This window comes from Xiphophorus maculatus, chromosome 4 (assembly GCF_002775205.1).
Source record: "Xiphophorus maculatus strain JP 163 A chromosome 4, X_maculatus-5.0-male, whole genome shotgun sequence".
In the NCBI taxonomy this organism is placed as follows: domain Eukaryota; kingdom Metazoa; phylum Chordata; class Actinopteri; order Cyprinodontiformes; family Poeciliidae; genus Xiphophorus; species Xiphophorus maculatus.
This window is the reverse complement of record NC_036446.1, coordinates 25,429,802-25,448,806: the sequence shown is the minus strand read 5'-3', so window position 1 is coordinate 25,448,806 and position 19,005 is coordinate 25,429,802.

Genomic DNA, 19,005 nt, shown 5'->3' with positions numbered 1-19,005 from the left:
TAAAGTGTGTTTGCTCAAACACACTTGTGTGTTTGAGAGCTCACAGCTCAGAGCTCACACCTGCTGAGACCATTATTTGCCATAGCAACGGAACTCAAGAGGCTATTGGCTGCTGGTTAGGACTACGAATACGCATCGTTGTAGTTCTATCTATCCTCAGTTGAAACAGATCAGGACTGAGAACTGGCCTTTACAACTACTTGCTGCTTTGGGCTGTATATAACTGATTTAACTCAGTAACTGTTACACATGGGATTAGTTTTACACTTTAAAATTAAGCATATTGAAAATTTCACAATAAAAGCCCTGAATATTTTTACATGACGTAATTGCTCTTTTTTGGCTTTATTTGACTTTTTCATCCAAAGCACTGTTACACATGGTATTAGTTTGGCCCTTTAAAATGAAGCTTAACAAAAATTTCAAAATAAAAGCCTTGAATATTTTTACATCAGGTAATTGCTTTTTTTGGCCGTATATGACTTTTTCATCCAAAGCAATGTTACACATGGGATTAGTTTGGAACTTTAAAATGGAGCATAATAATAATTTCAAAATAAAAGCCTTGAATATTTTTACATCAGGTAATTGCTCTTTTTGGCTTTATTTGACTTTTTCATCCAAAGCACTGTTACACGTGGTATTAGTTTGGCCCTTTGAAATGAAGCATTCTGAAAATTTCAAAATAAAAGCCTTGAATAATTTTACATGACGTAATTGCTCTTTTTGGCTTTATTTGACTTTTTCATCCAAAGCACTGTTACACGTGGTATTAGTTTGGCCCTTTGAAATGAAGCATACTGAAAATTTCAAAATAAAAGCCTTGAATATTTTTACATCAGCTACTTGTGTTTTGAGCATTATATAACTATTTTAACCGAAGGACTATTACGCATGGGATTAGTTTGGCCCTTTGAAATGAAGCATCCTGCAAATTTCAAAATAAAAGCCTTGAATATTTTTACATGACGTAATTGCTCTTTTTGGCTTTATTTGACTTTTTCATCCAAAGCACTGTTACACATGGTATTAGTTTGGCCCTTTGAAATGAATATTAACAAAAATTTCAAAATTAAAGCCTTGAATATTTTTACATCATGTAATTGCTCTTTTTGGCTTTATTTGACTTTTTCATCCAAAGCACTGTTACACGTGGTATTAGTTTGGCCCTTTGAAATGAAGCTTAACAAAAGTTTCAAAATAAAAGCCTTGAATATTTTTACATGACGTAATTGCTCTTTTTGGCTTTATTTGACTTTTTCATCCAAAGCACTCTTACACGTGGTATTAGTTCAGAACTTTAAAATGAAGCATACTGAAAATTTCAAAATAAAAGCCTTGAATATTTTACATGAAGTAATTGCTCTTTTTGGCCGTATATGACTTTTTCATCCAAAGCAATGTTACACATGGGATTAGTTCGGAACTTTAAAATGGAGCATAATAATAATTTCAAAATAAAAGCCTTGAATATTTTTACATCAGGTAATTGCTGTTTTTGGCTTTATTTGACGTTTTCATCCAAAGCACTGTTACACATGGGATTACTTTGGAACTTTGAAATGAAGCATACTGAAAATTTCAAAATAAAAGCCTTGAATATTTTTACATCAGGTAATTGCTGTTTTTGGCTTTATATGACTTTTTCATCCAAAGCACTGTTACACATGGGATTAGTTTGGAACTTTAAAATGGAGCATAATAATAATTTCAAAATAAAAGCCTTGAATATTTTTACATCAGGTAATTGCTCTTTTTGGCTTTATTTGACTTTTTCATCCAAAGCACTGTTACACGTGGTATTAGTTTGGCCCTTTGAAATGAAGCATTCTGAAAATTTCAAAATAAAAGCCTTGAATATTTTTACATCAGGTAATTGCTCTTTTTGGCTTTATTTGACTTTTTCATCCAAAGCACTGTTACACGTGGTATTAGTTTGGCCCTTTGAAATGAAGCATACTGAAAATTTCAAAATAAAAGCCTTGAATATTTTTACATCAGCTACTTGTGTTTTGAGCATTATATAACTATTTTAACCCAAGGACTATTACGCATGGGATTAGTTTGGCCCTTTGAAATGAAGGTTAACAAAACTTCCAAAATAAAAGCCTTGACAACATTTTAAATCGTACCGAACGGTGCACGTCCGCCTCGCTTAACGTTCTTGCGGTTCTCCGCGTGCCACTGATCACGTCGCGGCGTCCTTTGGCGTCGACGCCGATTTGTGGCGCGACGACGCCGGGCCCATGCCCGACGGGCGCGCCTTGGCAGGCCCCGGCTAAATTTCTTCCGAAATTTTCTAGTTATTCTTTATTTTTCATCCGTAACCGTTAATGCGGCTCATACCGCTGCGTGCACACCTACAAAAGAGGTATCAAAACGTGCAGAAAATTCACGCCATTCCAGCTATTACTTTTGGTGGGATTCGGGATTAACATGGCGACATAATTCGCAAAAAACTACGAAAAAAACCCCATTATAAGTCAATGGGAAAAATCCTAGAAATACCCTATTTTTGAGGATTTGCTGTGTCGTCACAAATTCACCTAGAAATGCCATTCAAATTTCATTTTGTAGATACGTCTGTGATCTCTTCGAAAGTGAAGACGGCTCGTCGATACCAGTTATGGTTTGTCCACAATTTGCCTCTAAGCGACCCAAAGTTTCTCATTTTTGCTCATATTAGAGTGACAGCCGACCTCGGTTCATATCTGGGCACAACATTTCTTTCTCTCATCACTGTAAATGCTCTGAGTGAGGTACAGATATGAATCTCGGGACTATCGCAGAAGACACATTGAACTGTCATACGCTTAAAACGCTTTTCGAATATGTATTACGGTTCCCGAACAAGAAGGATTTGTTTCCAATGCTTTTTTTCAGTAAAGTGTGTTTGCTCAAACACACTTGTGTGTTTGAGAGCTCACAGCTCAGAGCTCACACCTGCTGAGACCATTATTTGCCATAGCAACGGAACTCAAGAGGCTATTGGCTGCTGGTTAGGACTACGAATACGCATCGTTGTAGTTCTATCTATCCTCAGTTGAAACAGATCAGGACTGAGAACTGGCCTTTACAACTACTTGCTGCTTTGGGCTGTATATAACTGATTTAACTCAGTAACTGTTACACATGGGATTAGTTTTACACTTTAAAATTAAGCATATTGAAAATTTCACAATAAAAGCCCTGAATATTTTTACATGACGTAATTGCTCTTTTTTGGCTTTATTTGACTTTTTCATCCAAAGCACTGTTACACATGGTATTAGTTTGGCCCTTTAAAATGAAGCTTAACAAAAATTTCAAAATAAAAGCCTTGAATATTTTTACATCAGCTACTTGTGTTTTGAGCATTATATAACTATTTTAACCGAAGGACTATTACGCATGGGATTAGTTTGGCCCTTTGAAATGAAGCATCCTGCAAATTTCAAAATAAAAGCCTTGAATATTTTTACATGACGTAATTGCTCTTTTTGGCTTTATTTGACTTTTTCATCCAAAGCACTGTTACACATGGTATTAGTTTGGCCCTTTGAAATGAATATTAACAAAAATTTCAAAATTAAAGCCTTGAATATTTTTACATCATGTAATTGCTCTTTTTGGCTTTATTTGACTTTTTCATCCAAAGCACTGTTACACGTGGTATTAGTTTGGCCCTTTGAAATGAAGCTTAACAAAAGTTTCAAAATAAAAGCCTTGAATATTTTTACATGACGTAATTGCTCTTTTTGGCTTTATTTGACTTTTTCATCCAAAGCACTCTTACACGTGGTATTAGTTCAGAACTTTAAAATGAAGCATACTGAAAATTTCAAAATAAAAGCCTTGAATATTTTACATGAAGTAATTGCTCTTTTTGGCCGTATATGACTTTTTCATCCAAAGCAATGTTACACATGGGATTAGTTCGGAACTTTAAAATGGAGCATAATAATAATTTCAAAATAAAAGCCTTGAATATTTTTACATCAGGTAATTGCTGTTTTTGGCTTTATTTGACGTTTTCATCCAAAGCACTGTTACACATGGGATTACTTTGGAACTTTGAAATGAAGCATACTGAAAATTTCAAAATAAAAGCCTTGAATATTTTTACATCAGGTAATTGCTGTTTTTGGCTTTATATGACTTTTTCATCCAAAGCACTGTTACACATGGGATTAGTTTGGAACTTTAAAATGGAGCATAATAATAATTTCAAAATAAAAGCCTTGAATATTTTTACATCAGGTAATTGCTCTTTTTGGCTTTATTTGACTTTTTCATCCAAAGCACTGTTACACGTGGTATTAGTTTGGCCCTTTGAAATGAAGCATTCTGAAAATTTCAAAATAAAAGCCTTGAATAATTTTACATGACGTAATTGCTCTTTTTGGCTTTATTTGACTTTTTCATCCAAAGCACTGTTACACGTGGTATTAGTTTGGCCCTTTGAAATGAAGCATACTGAAAATTTCAAAATAAAAGCCTTGAATATTTTTACATCAGCTACTTGTGTTTTGAGCATTATATAACTATTTTAACCCAAGGACTATTACGCATGGGATTAGTTTGGCCCTTTGAAATGAAGGTTAACAAAACTTCCAAAATAAAAGCCTTGACAACATTTTAAATCGTACCGAACGGTGCACGTCCGCCTCGCTTAACGTTCTTGCGGTTCTCCGCGTGCCACTGATCACGTCGCGGCGTCCTTTGGCGTCGACGCCGATTTGTGGCGCGACGACGCCGGGCCCATGCCCGACGGGCGCGCCTTGGCAGGCCCCGGCTAAATTTCTTCCGAAATTTTCTAGTTTTATCATCATTGTCCATAAAACAGTTAATTGGTGACCTGTGTGTGTGTCATACATAAATGCTTGGATAAAAACCTCGCTCTTCCTGCTCACTACAGCACCAAAAATCAGACAATAAGGACTAGTTGGTTAAATCAATTATGCATCCAGTAAAATTATTCTTAAGCGAGCAGCGCTTAAGTGTTTTTGAATGCCTGGAAAGTGGCAGTGGTAACACTCATTAAATCTGAAAACATAAACATTACATGTCTAACTATAAAGCAACTTGTATGCTACGCAAGTTGCAAGTTATATATATATATACTGTATACCGTATATACATTTTAAGCCAAAAATACCTAACACCTTGTAGAGTCCTTACATTATGACCCCTCCCATCTGAATTTTATGCAGTTCATTTTATGCGCCCGTCCCTCAACTAAAACAACCCTATAAGTCTACATCTAAAAAAAATGGAAAGAATGGTTTGGTAGCCACTGTATATTTGGATTTAAAGAGGACTTTAAATCATCATAAAGCCATAAAGTCATCAAATCCTTCTATTCAGGCTAACTGACTAAAATTTTCTACAAATGCTCTAAACTGAGTTGTTTATCCAGCGTAAAACAAAATATCACCATAAGTGGAGTGTGATTTCCTTAATGTTTCCCTCCTGGGTCGTTTGTTAGGTGACTTTAGTTCATTCCTGCCCTACCAGACTCCTGTCACAATGTGCACATTAAGACGTATGCAGACGACATCAATGTCTTTAAATCAGCTAAAAATACCCACAAAGTCTCTTCTGTTGTATCCAATATTCAGGTCTGGCTAACTAAATTCTCCCTCCTGGAAAACAAGCAATAAAAATAATCACAAAACCTGCCGTCAACGAAGCACACTGAATGGTAAACATCTGGATGGTAGACATCTTGAAGCAGTTATCAATTTGCCCACACAGTAACTTCGCTCACTCTGTTACGTTCCATCTACAGAAGCTTAGGCACATTAGAAATGGCTTGATAGGATGCTGCTAAGTCATCTTTTGCTGCATGCATATTTAATCACCAGCTGGTTGCTGTGGTAATCAATGCAAAGGACCCTTCTCAGCATTATAAGTGAAATAGATAAATAAGTAGCACTGCTCAGTTGGCCACTAATAGGCTTCAAAACTAGTATTAAGAATGCAGCCGCAGTGACCTTTAGTTTCAAATTGCTATTATGATATCCTGGTGCAAAGCAGAATCACCACTGACTTGTGTTTTGAAGGAAAATGGCACAGTTGCAATGAAGTCAAGTAGTCTAGAGATGCACCAACATGACAGATAAACAAGCAGAACTGTAGAAATGAGAAAAAAGTATGTGTGAAATGTAAGACATAGTAGTGCTTATTCTGGGTGTTGGTTGAAGCATCATGCGGTTGTGGTGAGCACACATGGGCATCGTCCAGCCGAGGAGAAAACAGGTTGTGAAACACAAAATATGCTGACCCAAAACCCCAATGTTCTGCAAAAGATTGGTTTCTTTTTTTGCTTAGAGAGAAAACAGCCAAAAACAAGCAGTGAAAATGCAAGCCAACTATCTGAGACATGTCATGTTCCTCTTTTAATGCATTGCAAAAAAAAAAACCTCAACATGAAGCTACTCAGACAGCATCATGTTGAAACTGAGTTCATACGTGGTTTTAAATGAGAAGTTGACACATTAGCTTATCTTAAGATTATGATGCAATAAAGCAACAGTATAGCTTCACCTGCATTGCCCTGACATAGTTCTTCAAACCACAGGACAGATGGAAATCCTCCCAGAAGAGAAACTAATGCTGCTCTGTGAAGGCAGCCAACCACAGGATTCATTAAGCTCAAAGCCTGTAGGCAGCACAGACCCTGCTCATTTTAACTCCATGATGTTTGCACCAGTCCAGCTTTTCAACATTAGCACCTGCCCTCTGAAGAGTCTGTAGTTAAGACTGAAACAATGTTCAGACCCACTTCTGCAGTTTGCCATAAATCCTTAACGACAAACTCTATAAACTTCTCCAGGCTTGAATATTTATAGATCCCTGTGGTTCCCCAGAGTGTCGTTTCCTGTCTGGAGCACCTCGTCGAACAGAAACTTCTGTGGAGCCGCTCTGGGTTGTTACAGCTCTCATGGCGAACAGAACTTCCAAATACAAATGCGGTGGTCTGTTCAGCTTGGGCTATAAACAACATGGTCCTCTGTGGTCAAAAGAATTAAAACAGCAAGAGTTTATGCAAGTGTGCAACTCCGAGTTCGCTCAGACCATTTAAAAACTTCCTGATTTTGATCCGTCTGCTAATTAGTCGGTGAAAATGACTTCAGGCTACAAGTTCTCTGAACTTGGTCAAGCAACAAAACAGATAGCAATGCAGTGACTTAAAATGGTGAAATTCTGAATTGTAACTGGTTTGTGGTTAAACCTGGCAGTCAAAGCTGTCAATTATCTTTAATCTGTTCCAGCTTTTTGCACGTCAGCTTGACCACAGCACTTAACCTCACACCAAGAAGGCTAAAAGGTCTGGTGTAGAGTCCGGATGGAAATCTTAAGACTGGAAAATGAAGGCATTTGCCTTTTGTGCAGGTGGCTGTAAGTAGGGCTTCAAAACGCAAAACTAAAAAACAAGAGCAAGAGACATTTCTGCCATTAGAAAACAGGGACATCCTCAAAATAAACTAAGGCCTATTACTGATGCTGACCGCAGTTCAATAACAACATAACCATTTTTGAGAGAAAGGCCAAAAGAGCAAAACCATATTCACTGCAAAGTCTGCATCAAATATGTTGAGAGAGCTTAGATATCTGGGGGGGGGGGTTAAATCAGTTTCAAAGTCTGATGAGAAAAACCATATATTTATGGTCTTGATGTCTTCCAATACTATTGGCATGACACATTGGAGGTGGCCTCAGCAGTCTCCAATGATCTGAGAGGATTTTTCTTCAATGGATCGACAGAGGCTCAGGTTCTGGAAGTACGTGAACTATGTGGAGAAGTTGCAAGGGGCATCTCTCTCAACGGTGAGGTGAGGACTAAGTCTTTCAATAAGAAAAGCCTTAGTCCTTAGTCTGAGGACTTCTTGCAGACAGTAATATTCCTCTTTTAGACCAAGTTTCATCCAGATGTTATGTGACATGTTTTTAAAAGAAACAAGAGAACAATAAAAACTGCTAATTTTTCACAATGTGAATTCCTGACCACTGACTTTTAGTCTAGACGTAAATAGAATTTGTACCTTAATAAAGAAAATCTTTCCCATGTGGCAACATGAAATACAAACAATGTTTTAAATTAGTAGTCTAAAAGACAATGGTTATGTTTACGTCTATTCAACTAACATACCATGGTCCTTCTGGGGACAAAGGTTCAAACTATGCTTAATAAAAGTCTCGTCACTGAGCCCAGAGAGGAATCTCATAAAAGCAGCTACCATTTCAGCAAGCAAAGACACTAAGATTCTGGTTCTGTTTGTTGGGTCCCACTCACTTTCAAGCCCTTTGAAACCGAACTGAATACAAAAGAAAACTACTCTTACGGAAAGTCACTGAAGAAGAGTGGGCACATGAAGACTTAGCAGGGGCTTCAAATGTAAAATAAACAAAACTAAAACACATATCTAAAAAAATAAATAAAAAAACATTTAACAACAGAAATCAAGCTTGGTCTAAATCGATTGGGAATAAGAGTTTTGTTAGTTCTGTGTATTTTTCTCTGCCTTCTTTTTTGAAGTCGGCAAACCGCTCAGCTCCTCTTCGAGTGCAATATTTCTGCCACATTGTTAAACTCAAGAGAGATGGAACAATGTAAACAACTATGATTGTAAACAAAACTATCTTGTGCTTTTTCTCGTGCCTTCCAAACATGCCATTCTACTGAATAAAAATAGACTTTTTTTTTTTTAAAGAAAACTTTCTGAATTTCTAAGGTTGCAAAATGACACCATTCACATAGGTAATGTTTTGGCATGCATCAAGACCTTAGGACAACACTTCGCCTGAGCATAACATTTAGAGCTGAGGTAGAGACTGGTAGAATTTCTATAATTAAAGTTCAATGTGTTTGAAAGGTCTGAGTTTTAGGCTCTAGTGCCTTTTATTGTACACTAGCTGGGCAGGAACGGGGAGGAGAGAGATACTCTGTGTGGCTAACAAAAACATCAGTGCTGTTCCTCCACCAGTCGGTGCTGAGCACCACCTGCAAGATTACTTTTCTTTTCTCTTATTTAAAAGAAAGACAAATTCAGCCATCTGAAAACCATGAGGTGGAAATCAGTGAAGCACCAGCCATAATCGACAACGTTGCTTTAAAAACTGTGAAAGGCTAAGAGCAACATATCTGGCCAGCTGACCAAGCAGACACACAATTAACCTGCTAATGTCAGTCTTTTGTGCTTGTCTTAAACTATTAACATGCACAATAGCAGAAAAATATATTGTAATAGTAATAGAAAACTTCTGGCAAACTTTAAAGGGGCTGAACTTTGCCTTCTGATGCAACAAGACAAAAATGTTAATAGAACTGTAAGCAAGCGATGTGACTTTTCTTTAGCGCAGTGTTCTCCGAAAATTAGTCCTCTGACGGATTATATAAATGCTGGTACAGGCAAATCTGCTCTGCAAGAACACCTTCCTAATCGTCCTGTTTGGTTGTGAGGCGACGCACGAACGATCCATACCAGCTTACCAAAATTTGGAAGTGCAGGACCAGGCGTTGCGAAAGCACACACAAGGCCAATGAGCACAAGACCGATGTCCAGTGGCGGGACACCTGTCCCTCCCAGTCCCAGTTCAGTGCATACCTCACACTCCCAGTTCAGTCAAACAATAAATCTAGCTAACAGGCCATTAGAACGTCAACGTCTGACAATGGCATTTGATTATTCAGTATTCTGCATTCACATGCTTAGTCTAAGAGGTAATATACTTGGCGGTTTGGGTAAAAGATAGAAAATCTGTCACTGAAATGTATCCATATTTTTAAATATGTTATTTGATGACCCCTCCATAATCAGTTTTGTGGAAGGATGAATGAATGAGTCACTTTGCCCTATTCATCCATCAAACTGGAAAATAATAAACATGGCTCCTCTAAATGAGCCTTGGATTTTTGAGCCATTATATATGTTAAAAGCTTGCCATGATAAAAAATAATATAAATTTATGAACATATTGCTCCTTTGTTCTTATTTTATTTCCCCTGAAGATTATATGTTTATACTTCTGCCTGTACACTGTGAACGATTGAAAACCGAAGTCAGATTCCTTGTTTGTGCACATAATCTTGGTTTATAAAGCTTTTTATATGACAGTCAGTATTGCTTTATGAATAAGCCATCACATCCTATGTCTTCAATTCAAGAGTTTCTACTTTCAACACAAATGGAGGGGGGAGGACAATGTTTGCAGAACGCTCAAAGTCCTGTAGTTCTTTTAATAATGTTCACAGCAGGAAGCCTTGCCTCACCTCATGAAGCTCTTTGTTAATATAAAAAAGCAGAACAGAAGGGGCACAGCATACTGTTAAAAACCTCAGAGTTTGGTGAAAAAGATAAAAAAAAGTTTTATGAGTCCCTTAGCTCCCTTTCACAGCAATAATGTTTCACTCGTAGATTTTCTAATAACCCTCACTCCATCTAATAACCATAATTTGCCCCCCTTTAAGTCAAGTAATGCATATTTAGGAGGAACACTATTCATAGAGACCTGCCGGTCCCCATTAGAAGAAGAAAAAAAAACTTGCAGGTAATTTCCCTCTGGAGCAGGAGGATTAATAAGCCAGTCTGACGTTGCTGAAAATTAATGTTTGTTAGAGTCTAAGAGGATGCTGGTGGAAGCAGATGGAGAGAGCACATACGTGCAAGTGTTAATTTGTTGACGTGATTACAATACCAATCAATCATACGTTGATGATACTTAACATTCCCACCCAATATAATGCTGCTTTTCCTCTCTTATGCAACAGAGTGTTGAGTGACGGCTCTAGAACTGCATTTTTTTTTTTCCCCCTCTTCTCTTTTACTTTTTCCAGCTCGGTTTTCAAACCCTGTGGTAAGGAGCAGAGAGTTCACCAACAGGCTGTGTGTCAGTGGGCAATTATGAGGACCTGCTTCACTAAGCGTGTGGTTTCCACTGACAAATCCATTCACAGCCTGCAGAGAGCTGCTATTTTTGAATCCTGGCCCGCCTTGGCGTTAAGCTTGTAACACTAACATCAAAGTTCACCGAGCGTGAAAGGTCTGATTGTCCATTACAAGCGCCTGTGGTGGTATCCATCAGGCTTGGAGTGACAGAGCTGACAACCACAGAAGGAAATCATTTTAACAGGGAGTGGTACAATGTTTTTCCAAGGCTTAGAAAAACATCTTAATTAAATGTTGACAGAAAATTCCAACCAAAAACCTCCAGTGGGGAAAAAAAAAAAAAGGTTGTGCGTGAATGCAGATTATGAAGGGCAGATGGTCGCCGTCTAACCTCTTCACCTATAGTAAGATAACATGAGGCCCGGCACAGCAGAGATCAGCCAGCGGCAGTAATAACTTCTCTGAATCTTCCGTACATACTTTCCTCCAGGTTTTGGCTTTACAGCAGTCTGGATGATTGGACACACCTATTGTATTCTTTAACATCCTCTTATCACTTATCTCAGTCGGTACCTTGTTGTGCCACTCATGTTTCCGGACCTGCTGCCTGTCTTTCTAAAGTAGGAGGTACTATCTGCTAAAACGCACAACTAATCCATCTCTAACTCAAGCGGACAAAGAGAAGTTAAGTCAAGACATTCAGCCACAGAAGCTGGAAGTAATTTACCTTTTTTTGTGTTAATAAAAAAATCACGTTATACACAACATCGGTTGTTTGTCACGTCACTACATTGATTTAAATACGTTTCATCAGCTCAAAAATAACAAGTCAATTGATTATATCAAAGGAAAATAAAACGGTCCAGCACCATAACACATACACAAACTGGTATTAAATGCAAATCTAATCACAATTTAATAAGTACAGGCAAATTTAGAGAAAGTAGGGGGTAAAACCTGGTCTGTCCTATTGGAGAGAGTTGAGTCAAAAGGCAAAGCTCTTGATTTACCGGACGATCTACGTTCGTACCTCCGTCAATGGTCAGGAGTTCTGGGTAGTGGCTGACCAAAAGAGATCGCGTTTGGTCATTCTGGTATTTTTTCAGAATGGGTTTCCACTGCAGGGTGTTTGGGCCTAAGACGTTTGGTCATCCAGGAGAGACTCAGACCACAATGTTTGACCTTAATGACATTATTACATTTGGAGGGGAACAAAAAAAAGAGCAGCTTCCAAGCCTGAGTACATCATCCCAACTGTAAGGTACAGGTTTGGCAGCATCCTGTTAGCGTTTTGCTGCAGGAGGGAGAGTACTTCGCATAATAGTTGGCAGCCTGAGTAAAAAGTATTATGTAAAAATATTGGATCATATTAAGACATAAGCCAGGACACTCAAGTTTGGCTACGAAAAGGTCTTCCAAATGGACAATGCCCTTATTAAAAATTGCCAAATTAGTTAGAGGGTAGTTTACACAAAGTCAAGTGTTATTGAGTAGCCATACCAAAGCCCTGATCTCAGAGCTAAACACTTATCCATCTCTCGCCCATTATTCTGATATTTAGCAAATAGAAAATATGTAATCATAATAACGCTAGACTCTTTTTTTATACAAAGGTATGCATGACTTCAGCTGCATTTATGTAGCTCTGACAGAAACGTCGCACTCCATTTAGGAGGAAATCTCCTCTCATCCGCTTGTTGTCACGTTCAGTTCAGGAGCAGACCAACTTTTTCCACTTATTTATGTTAAACTTACCAGTTTACCAATATAGAAACTGAGCTGCGAATCAGAAGTCAGTTAAGTCATGACTACAAAAGTTCGTATTTACATATGAAATACAGTTAAAACTGTTTAGAAAAATGTTGAATTAGAGGGCAGCAGAGGGAAAGAATAAAAAAAACCTGGTATTTCTTCAGAAAATACATCGCACCTGTATCTGGAGGGCCGGTGTTTACGGTGTTTAGATGTCTTAATGTTTCCCTCTGGATTTCTTGTTTTTCACACATGGTGAAACTATTAACTATGTTATACCGTGTTGGTGCGTCTGAGAATTGGGGTCCAATTATCACATCTGACGTGATTTACGGAGGCTGAACAAATGTGGGCTGAAACCAAACGAGCGGAACAAACTTAAGCTCTTAGCAGCTTTACGCTCTTTTTCCAACAGCATTAACTACGGTTTTAAACATAAAAACTAATGCAAACATTTCTTTAGGTAAAACAACTCACTCGGATATGACGTCGGTAGACCTCAACAAGATTGTTTCAGTATTTTTCCCCGTCTTCATTGTCAGTGCAATACCATATGCCACCACACAGATAGTATAGAAATTGTTGTACCTCAATGGGGGCGCTGTTTCGCCATCAAGACGTGTAATTAAAATGACGAATAAAAACTGAAAATAATTAATATAGAACACATGAAGTGCACATTCAAATACGAATGAGAATGTGCCACATTTAACGGTGTTTTCAACTTTTTCTCACCTTTTTCTTTTTCGCTTGCACATTAATTTTAATTGTTAAAGTGTGTAAAGTGCGAACCTTATTTATTTATTCAGCTCAGTCTAGTTCAGTTTAGCCATAAACCAGTTAATATCTTCTTGTGACTCTTCACAAGTCAAACAGGTGCAGCTACAGTGACACAAAGGAAGTAGACGTTTTTGTAAAGGTATTTTTAAAAATGAATATTTTTCAAACATTTAACTTTTTGGTGAGGCTGCCAAGTGCCTCCCTTAATTTGACCAAAATACACCTTAGAGATCGTCAGCAGAAGAAAGACACCAAAGTGAAACCAAAGCAGAGGTTTTCTCTACTTTGGTTTCATCCCCACTATACGCATTGCAGTGGGGATATTGTTCTGCAGCAAAAAGAGGGGGACTTGTCGGTTTTAGCTCCACATTTGACAGCAATCAAATATGGAGGGCGACAATTCATCTGGTCATCAAACACAATAACATTCAGACAAAACCATGTCAAAAACCAAAACCATTCTTTTAATTCCACTTAGTATATGCACCACTCTGTGTTGGTCTTTCAATTAAAATCCCAGTAAAATGTATTGCAGTATGTTGTTGTTCTGGGACAAAATGTGAAAAAGGTTCAAGTTTGGCATGACAGTAATTCACAAAGATCTAGTTCAGTCATAATAAAGTACTGTTGAGCACAATAACATCAGAGCGGAGATTTACAAATGCACACAAGTTGTCATACAGTATTAAAGTGTCGTGAAGCTTCACTCAGTCACTGCAACGATCTGAACAGTTTTTATTGACTTGACCCACAAATAAACCAACCGCCAACAGCAAATGGAGGAGTTCGTTTGAAATACAACCCAGCCACAACCAGCTATTTTCAGAGCAAAGTGCAGAAGAGATCAAACATCTCGGGAGTTTATTAGTATCCAGAGCATCTTGGATAACAACCATCAGATACATAATTTATAGCTTTCACCAAACAGCTGGCCTGTTTTGAACATGGATACAAAAAAGAAAAATACTCAAATGTCTAAAAGGCTCTGAAATAGCGACGTTTACAAGGTAGATGCTAATTTTATAGAGTCCAGAGATAAAGTTTTGGGCTCCATTGATCCATTGTGATAAACAGATGTTGGCATAAGCCCAGTTAAATCCTCACAAAGCCTCATATACGGTGTACATTTTAGGACATCCTCAGGTAAACGTCCTCACACATCACACCAAAGACAAAAACCCATCAGACCTCCGACTGAACGGCTTCAGCAGAAACACCTTCAGACGAAAAGATCTCACAAAAGAAAAGCGTCAGAACAACGGTGTCCAATATCTTTAATTTAGCTGTTTAGCATTTCATTCGAAAGGTCTTTAACCCTTTCAATCTTTAGTTTGAAACAGTTACTCAGAGTAACCTAAATTTTCAAATTACAGTAAAAATCAAAAATAAAACATGATCTAAAAGCCTTATCCTGCTCGAACCAGCTCTTAATCTGGACAAGTCCGCAATCTGAAAAAAAAAAAGACAAAACAAACAAACTTTTCTATATTTCTGGTTTTTGAATACATGAGGTATCGCGTGACAGTGTTCTGTAGATGACGGTGTTTCCATTTCATTTCAAGATCAAATTAAAAGCAGTTCAGAACTGATCAGTACCTTCAGAGGTCAAAGTTTAGTTCCTGCTGTTGGTTTGTTGGGAAAAAAATGATAAAGAAGTGAAACTAAACCCAGAAAAGTGAAGCTGTGGAAACAAAACCAATGCAGGAGAAAAAAAAAAAAAAGAGACTGATCCACAGTTTTGACAGGAAGTCAAACTCCGGAGACGGCTCTCTGTGGGTTTGTCTTTACAAGAGAGTTCCCAAAACAACCTGATCATGGGATTTTTTTTTTTTCTTTTAAATGAACATATAAACAATGACTGCTGCTGACAAGACAGAAAGCAAACTTACAGGCAGTCTGGATAGTGAAAAAAAAACAACCTTTAAAAGTCTGAGTCCGTTTCAAAATAGAACTGCTAACTATATTAGAAAATGCTTTGCTGCAATTATCTGCTTAGCTGAATTTCAACACCGGGTTCCGACTACAGCAGCGAAGATTAAAATATAAATGAGGGATTAAAGAGGCTGAGGAACAATGGAGGTGAGAAGAGGAGCTAATCTAATTAAGATTTCAATCACTCAATTAGATCTGAGTAGGAGAAACAAATGGCAAGTAAATTCTTCCATCATAACAACCGGTTTAATTACTCCAAGACAGAGCGCTGACATCTGGCATGTCCCCTCCAGACTGCTGGCAGAGTGTTTACGAACACACACGTATATATGTGCGGGGTAGAGTGAGAGGGAGAGTTTTGCTGCGACAATATGGAGGGATTTGGAGAGTGGGAGTTCAACAAGGACTGGGCTTTAACTGAGCCCTGACCGTGTTTATGAGCAGGGAGGCTGGCAGCATGGAGCACCCACGCGGTCAGAGCAAAGAGTCGCATTAATGGCATTCGGGCCGATTTTTTTCCCATGAGAGCACGGCTCTCCGGCTGAGAATGAGGTCACGGGCCCTTTTCGGGGAGGAGAGGTGCGGTTTAATTCGACACACGAACACGAGGGCCTGACGGCGGACAGACGGCCTCGGGGAGGGGCTTGGGAGGCCGGGGAGCCGCGGCGGTGGCCCGAGGTGCCGTGCCAACAGCACACTCAGAGGGAACAGCCAGGGCTTCTCAGTACTCAGCTGCACCACTTCTTGTTGTGAGTCTGTCTAACCACTTCCTCATGCTGCAGGCAGCGAGGTCAGGGTTCAGTCAGGTCCTCTGACAGCCAGAACAGGCTGCAATAACAAGAGTGCTGGAAACAAGAACGCTCTTTCATTTTCTCTCCACAGCTACTGACCCCCCCATCCCCCCCCACTACTCCCACCCTCCTTGCTTTCCTTCCTGCAGCAAGACACATTTTTGCAGTCAATTTGTTTCTGTGGGGCCGCGGTATTTACAACCCTGCGGCATGGAAGTTTTATCATTGTACAATGAGCTGTTCCCTGAGCATAAAGCTCGAAAACAGGCTTGTCTGGAAATATTTTTCGGTTGTACGGTCAGTGTTAGATTTTGCAAAATAAGCGATCCCAGAAAAGAAGTTTATGGAGGACAATAAAGATGAAAGCAAACCCGGAGGGAAATCTTTAAAGGCTTTTATGCAACATAGATATTTTGGCTTTCATGTCACAGTTTAGGTTTTACGGAGGAGAAACAGTCTGCTCAGTATTTTTTGTTGCATTTCAAACAGTTTTTAGGCATGCCTGGAATAATGAGATGGTCACATGCTGCCCTCGTCTGATTAAGAATGATATTGCAGCTGAAACTACAGTCTGATGAATCAATAGATTTTGACTTGATCCACAAAGATAACCCTGATTAACTCAGGACAGTGCAGCTGCTCTCTGTGCATAGTAAAACCTAGTCATGCTAAGTAACAAATAACTAATGACACACTACCTCTTGACTGAGAAAGCAAAGCCATTTTTCCTGATAAAAACCTTAAAAGTTATCAAGTAAAAGGTTTTGTTTTGAGAGCTAATTTCAAAGCAAGACTGACTTTCAACCAAAAATAAAAATGCGACTTTTGGACAAATAGGGGATTTAAAAGGAAGGTGAAATTCGCCAATCACAAGAGTTCTTCCTCCCTGTGACATCCGACAGGTTTCTGGATTGGTACTTTTTGGAAACCATTTCAAAAACTAACTTAAAACTACAAGTTGTTTGTGCATTAAATTAATGTCAACACATGCAGTTTTGACATCCCAAACTTTTCATGGATATTTAAAATCGAATTTAATAATGGCTAATGAGCTTCTTTAATTATTATTAAAATGAAATAACATGAGCAACCTTCATTGCCTCATGTAAAAGCGTTGACTGCAGCTGGCTTTCATATCAGCAGAATGGCACAGCAGCAACAAAAACAGCGTCTGCCCTATGAAATATGCTTTACCTTGACTACATCGAGCGTTTACTATCTCTGAACTATAAAATTCAGCTGATAAGATGAAATCGGCATGAGAGCAGAGAGTCTTTAGGGGTAAAGGTTCAAAATCCAAGAGTCGGTTCACACTGCAGGACGTCTGTTCAGTCCCAAAACAATAGATTCAGGGTCAAATAAAACCGCAGCCAGCATGATGAAGTTGCTTGCTGTGACGCCCGTATCAATTTTACAAGAACGAGTCAACCAGATTCGACGACAGCAGCACGATAAGCGGAGAGCAGACACCGCAGAGTCTGGATGCTGGGGGTCGTTCCAGCGCTCAAGCACCACATGTTTGCAAGTTGATCATAACGGCACAAGCGGCAGTTTCACACTCCAGAGGGAGCATGTTGGTATTAATAGGTCAGAATGGCGTGTGTGCAAAAAATACAAGTCAGCTAAGTGGGTCAGAGACACGGATTCAGGGACCCGGTGCGGGTCAGCGGGCAGACTCAGAGGTGTATTTGCACATTTCTGGCAAGGGTGTCTGCGGAATAGCTTTGCCCTGCAGGTCATCTTCAATATTTGTTGTACGGATGATTTATAAATATTTCCCTTTGGTCTCACCAAGGGCAGAGCATCTCGCCAGGGCGAAAGCTCTCTCTGAAGTGAAGCCATAAAAGTAAATTCTGCGTGCCTCAACACACACAACCTGCAGCGCCATACCCTCTCATCTCTGCCAGACACACACACGCACACACACCTCAGCAGCAGAATAACTATGATCGGGTGAACACTTCTGAGTAGATTATAAGGCACTCAGGCCGGAAACCTCCAGTCACTCCGAATTTGACTCAAAGCAGTCACCATCAGGTCGGGTTCGCAGAGGAGAGATCAAGAGGCTCCCATGGAAATAAAAGCGCTGAACACAGTTTAATGACGGTAATAACTTGTTGTCAGTGAGGAAAAAATGAGTGCAATTAAGCCGGTGTCTTCGCAGCGGGGAAGAGAACTTCAAAAAGGTTGCGATATTCACGGTTTGGAAATGCAACAACAAACAATTCGCCTCACGTAATTTATTTATTTATTTTTTTTCCTTTTTACAATCCTTCAGTCTTCCCGTGCAAATTGGAGAAACGTCGTTAACTGGATGAAAATTAGCTGTGAAGATTTGAAAAAGAAAAAAAAAAGAAAGAAAAGCTCTGATGAAAAGAAAGTAACAGAAACAGATGTCAGATTTATAACCGGTTGCATCTTAAACTCCTGCACTCTCCTCCTGTGTGTCCAGTTGGACGGTGTGACAATACGACCTAATAAAAACTCAGATCTTAACCTCTACCTCCGTCCTGCAAAACGGCTCCGAGATCAGCCTGACGATAACTCAGCCACCGAAACCGCCAGTCAAACAGGAAGGCCGTCTTGACTGTTTGACCTTTTGGCCTACACGCTACTGAAATCCCAGCTCGGTGGAGGAAATGAACCCTCCGAGCCACTTCATCATCATCAGTTCACTACAAAGCAAATGTAATTCACGTTGGGCAAGAGGCAGCAAATTAGGGAAAGAGCTGAATGCTCTGAATTAGTCTCAGCGCGGCGGTCCCCTCGAATGAAAACAATCACCGACTGTTACTCAGCCAGACCAAGAGCTGGGGATTTTTTTTTTTTAACTCTCTATTGTTTGTTCTTTTCTAAAATGGACTCCCAGGAAATCACCT